The sequence below is a fragment of the Pinus tabuliformis genome, chromosome 2_1 (genome assembly GCF_031772625.1).
Source record: "Pinus tabuliformis cultivar Carrire ecotype Pingquan chromosome 2_1, CPIR1, whole genome shotgun sequence".
Taxonomy (NCBI): domain Eukaryota; kingdom Viridiplantae; phylum Streptophyta; class Pinopsida; order Pinales; family Pinaceae; genus Pinus; species Pinus tabuliformis.
In genome coordinates this window covers 897,612,896-897,618,573 of record NC_142299.1, presented here as the reverse complement: position 1 = coordinate 897,618,573, position 5,678 = coordinate 897,612,896, and positions in this window count along the sequence as shown.

Below are 5,678 nucleotides of genomic sequence, written 5' to 3'. Positions count from 1 at the left end.
TTGGGTGCTCTAGTGATGAGTGATGCATGGGATGAATTGAGCACTGAGAGAGAAGGTGCTAATGCAATGAAGGACATTGCTAATCATTGTTGTGACATACAAAGAACAATTGAGTGATTACATTCTCAACAACGGTGTCTTTGGGAACAACCATGCAAATAGAGATTGAAGGAATTTGATTTCTTTCAAGTGGTGGAACATGCATGGCAGTGCTACCCCATAGCCAACTACAATGTTTGATAACATGGGTGCTTTCATGGGTAGTGAACACTTTTGTAGAGAGGTGTTGGAGCACCTACAATTTCATCCACAACATCAAATGGATTAAGTTGAATGTAAATTAATTGAAGAGCATGGTTTATATTTATTGCAACTTGTGATTATTGCCCCATTATTATGAGGAGGCAAATATGGATAAGAACTTGAAGACTTAGGACAACAATTCACATTTGGATAATTTGGAGGATGGAGTGTTGGTTTTAAAACAATTGGAAAATGTAAGCAAGTATGATGATGATTGTGTTGAGATGCCACCCATATACACTACCTTGGTCTCCAATTTTGGGACTTCACTAAGGGATTCATTTTTGGTTTTACCTACATTTGCATTCCATTGGCATCTATGCCATGCATTGTGTCTTTGACCTTAAAAGCTAAGTCATGGGATTTCCATCCTTTAACTCTTGGTTGAAGAGCTTCATAAGCATTTGTTCAAGTTTTAGTTTTGTGTGAGTCATACACATCCTTTAACTTCTTTATAGCACCATAGGAATCTTTAATGGGAACAATATGATGAATGACCTCTTCACTTTATTTTTTGGTAAATTTTCAAGTAGATTTCTCTTTTCCTACTTAATTCACGTCTTCAATTACAATCATAGCAATTAGAGCCTATGATTTATTGTGACATAAATATACTTGAAGTTAATATTGTTAGGATGAGTAGTTGAACTACATACGACCATGTCTTCCTTTTTGTTTCTTTATAGGTTAATATAGGACATTGAATATGATTAAAATGGACAAAAAAAGATGCCTATGCAAACAATAAATTTTACATATTGAAATCAATTGTAAGACTTTAGTCTCAAACATTCACATATATAGTAGATTGAAATCAATTGTTGGGCTCTAGTCTCAAACATTCCCATAACAATAATTGCCATAGTTCAATTACTATGACAAGTTATGCACTATTAAGGAAGAAAGAAGGGGTAGCGCCTAGAAATTGGTTTTGCTAGGGTTTTGAGGTTTAAGCTCACTACATGTGCCCATTCCTTTTTGCTTTCACATTTATCTAGTTTTCTTTCCTAATGTGTTTAGTTCAAGTTGGCTCTTGTTGGATGTTGACTTTGACACAAGGCAATAAAGAGAAAATGGATCCCTACTTAGTAGATTTTTTCATTCTTATTTTAGGTCCGTGTGAATATTATTTTCCCAATATTTTCACCTACCCCCACCCTCATGAGGGTTGTACCCCTTGTGGTCGGAGGGAGAGGCATCCCCACAAGCATTAAAACTTAGATGGAGAAAAGACACATAGTCTGAGCGAGAGAATAATCCTTAGGAGCCATGAGCCTTGAGCTAGGGGAAGGGGGCTTATGAAAACAATATATAATGCACTCTTATGATACCAAAATAATAATTACTTATCAAACTATTTATAACTAGTCAATGACTTGCTATTTTTCTATCACACATCCCACCTTGTAGACCTGGTTCCACGAAGGAGATGTAGGTTAGTGAGGGTACGTAAGGTGCATACCATATCCCTAGCAAGAGGTAGGGAAGTTATGAAAGCTAGGTGATATGGGACCAAGGGGGTTGCATAACTTACAACATGGGACTGATCGCCTTTTTTGGATAGACACACCCCAAAATTTAGTCATTCCAAATATCCCTACTGTATCGAAGGGTAGGCCTATCGATTTGGTCCCTAAATCTAGTGGGAATTGATGGTCCCACCAATGATATCAAGAAAGTTTGTTTTGAAATCCTATCTCGAGATAATTTACCCAAGGAAACATCTCATTGATATCCCAATCTATGGATATGGTAAAAGTTTGTGTTTCTTTTCATGTTGAAACCCTTTCTAGGACACTTTGTGAGTAGAGTCCCTCTTGAGTTAATGATTGGGCATTTTGTTAGGGAGGCATGTCATCCACATGGGTGACATTGTATCCATACTTGAAATTTGAGTAAAGGCATTTTTTAATTTCAATTTATTGATAAATCACATGTTCACGAAGTTATCACTCACAACCCCTTGGTCTACAACACTCTGGTGGTATTTTCACCATGGGATGTGGGATTGTTAGAGAATCATCTCTCCCATCTATTTTTTCAAGTTCAGATTGAATTCTTTGGTATTCCCATGCTACTTTGGTGTCTTTCGTTGCACATTCTATGATTGTCATTGGCTTAACCGACCACAAACTTGTGAAGTCTATGCTCTAGAGGAGGGGGTGTCTTAGAGTCAACCAATCTAAATCTCTTCAAGGGATTGCTTTCTTTAAGGTTGGGGAAAGTGCTAAATCAACTTATAAAATTGTCGAACATTGTCAAATCTTGGATCATAAAATTTAGTTCTATTACATTGCAACAATGCTATGATGGTTATTGGCTCTAGTGAGCCTCTTGCCTATGTTGAAAAGCTAGCATCCTACCCTCCCTCAACACCCTTATTGTAAATTTTCTTCCTTAAGGCCCTCTCCCCCTCCACTTGGTTCTCGATAAGAGAAATTGTTGGTGGCCTTTTGAAGAGGCTGAGAGTCATTTTTCTAAACCATTGGGTTTTGGTTCTTAGTGCTTTTAAAAATTTCAAACCATTTTGGAGTCCTAGATGAGTTCGGTGATAAGGAGGTGATGGGCGGCCTTTTCACCATTGCTTAAGGAATTTTGCTTCATGAAATGTTGCATGATTGACCTTAGTAAAAAATACAATGCAAGAGATTAATTGTGGATTTGAAATTCCATGTTCGCAAGAAATTAAAATTGTAGGCTTTCTTTTAAAACAAAATTTGTCCATGACTCGGGGAAACATTGATTGTTTTCAACAATGTAAACTTTGAAACGGGAACTGATAATGTTACCTGTTTCGTAGAGATAGCAAAAAAGTGAACTGATTTTGAAAAATGGTGATGCAGAACACACATGTTTTTTTTAGAGCATTGTTTTTGGCACTTTAATTTTTTTGATGTACATTGCGTTTTGAATGGTAGTGATTTTCATGTTGATTTAAAAAAGTGGTAATTTTGCATCAGACCTTTTTTTTAAAAGACCTATTTTTGACTTTAAATTTTCTAATGTATGAAATGTAAATAATTATTTTGTAAATTTAATAATTTTTGAAGTGGTCGTTTTCTTCATATTTTCTTGTTTTTTATTTTAATTTTAACTTTTTTGTAGTGAGGTTTTTATTGTTTTGCATTTTTAAATTAGAAGGTCGATATTTGAATTTTTGATATTCTACATATTTATACATCTTTAATTAAATTTTCAATTCACATGAAATAATTGTTTCTAAAAAACAATATTTTTAACAATGGATATAAAATAACAATTTTTAACATAAATATAACTAAAAAACTACACGTCTTGATAATTTTTTGCTAGAATTGACATGTCAAAATCACAATTTTTATACAAAATTTAAAAAAAAAAATGGTTAAATAATTGTAGAAATTTCTGTTTTCCCACCCCGGTTTTCAGTTTCTCCTTATTTCTCCCATATAGTTAAATGCCTTTTCCCATAACCATACATTTAACAAGCTGAAAAAATAAATTTGCCGAAAACACAAATTCTGGAAATTTTACAGAACGCTGGAAATTGCAGAAATAAAAATCAGCAGTAATAAACAGCCATTAAAACATATTTAAACACTGAGATTTTTGGTCAATGTGACACTGGAAAAACCCCTACAACTCTTGGGGAAAACCAGTTTGAGAGCTCTTCTTTATTTCTGAAAATTGCCTTTTACAGTGAGAAATTTTCAGCAAAAAATCAGCAAGCAAATTTACAACTTATCTCTTTTCTCATGCTTCACAACAAACTGGAAATTACAGCAAACAGGACATCAATAAATGCTGTACGGTCTCCTCGATTTTCGTGCCCACTTTCAACATTAAATGCTGCTGTATGGCCCTCGTTTTGCGTGCAAAAAAACTAGCAAACTGCTCCTCGATTTTTATGCAAACCTCTCCTCGAAAATCGTGCCAAAATCTGCCTTTCACTGTGTGCTGAATCAACTGTACAAATCTGCTCAACTGCTGCCTTGGAATGTGTGCTAAGCTGCTGTCTCCTTTTCCTCCCTGCTTAGAAATCTTTCTTGCTCTCTTACTCTCCTTCTCCCAATCTGCTCATGAAAGAATTGAATCGAATGTGATCTTTTCCTCCTTTTCTTCCCTTAATATAACTCCAAGTGACTTTTGGGTGATATCTAAATCCAATGGCCGAAATAGATTTAGATCAATGGCTGAGATTAAATGCTCATTTAAATCTCATTTTTTATTTTTTAATTCACCCCACTTTAATAAGGACCCACTTAGTCATTTATTTCCAAAGTCACTTTTCCTTTCTAATTTTTCATTGACTTTATAAAAGTCACTTTAAAATTAGACTTAGTAACTTTATCACTTAAAGTCACTTTTAAATTAGATTTAACTTTATAAAATTATAAAGTCACTTTAGGAGAAAAGTCACTTTTGGACACTTTTCCCTAGGCCAAAGATCAAAGCCTAAGGGAACCACCTGTCCTCCGGTACCAAATTTCAACAATAATAGTTTTTCTTAAGAATTTCATGTCAAAAAAAATAATAATCACTCTTTTTTTTTTAATAAAAAAATAATGATTAACTTCAAAATTAATGCGAAAATCACATATTACAAATATTGAATATATAACAACCTTAATTAAGTGTTTATTCTTCTCATAAAATGTCAAAGTCTAAACATTGCAAAGCTTGATTTCCAACCATAACTTAAATTTAATCAACAATGTCATGCGATCCAAACTCTTCGTTTGTTAGAGTTTCATCATTGTCTTCTTCCACAATATTTTCTGCTTCCTTTTCCTCATTTTCCTGTTTTAATGGATCTTTGATGTCTGCGAATCTCCCAATGTATGTCTTTCCAAACATTCCATGTAATGGTGGTTGGGGTTCTTTTGTCTTTTTTGCCACATGTGATTCACTAAAGTCTCATTTCTTCAATCCAATTTCTTGCATTGCATCTGGAAGAAATTGAAGAGCATTAATTCTTTGCTGAATGAAATTTCACTATATTGAATATTTTTCAATTGCAATTCAATTTCTTCATTTTTGAAGGTAACATGCGAGTGTTGTACATAATTATCAAGCACAAAAGAAATAATGAACTAAATTAGTACAATGACATTAATTAAAAAATAACATATTGAAATTCAATTCCATATAATAAAACTTACCCGAGCCAGAAAATAAATCCAGAACTCAATCTCCTTCATTTGTCTTCATATGTTAGTGTTTTCACAATAGCATCATAAGTCAGTTTTTGGCTATGACTCTTTCCATCCACTTGATTAAAAATCATAGACATATCATTATCATATTTTGCCCAACTATCAATATGGATGAACTCACAATCATTTATAAATTGTTGATCTTCATGGTTAAGAAGATTTGACTTTTGCCTGTAACAT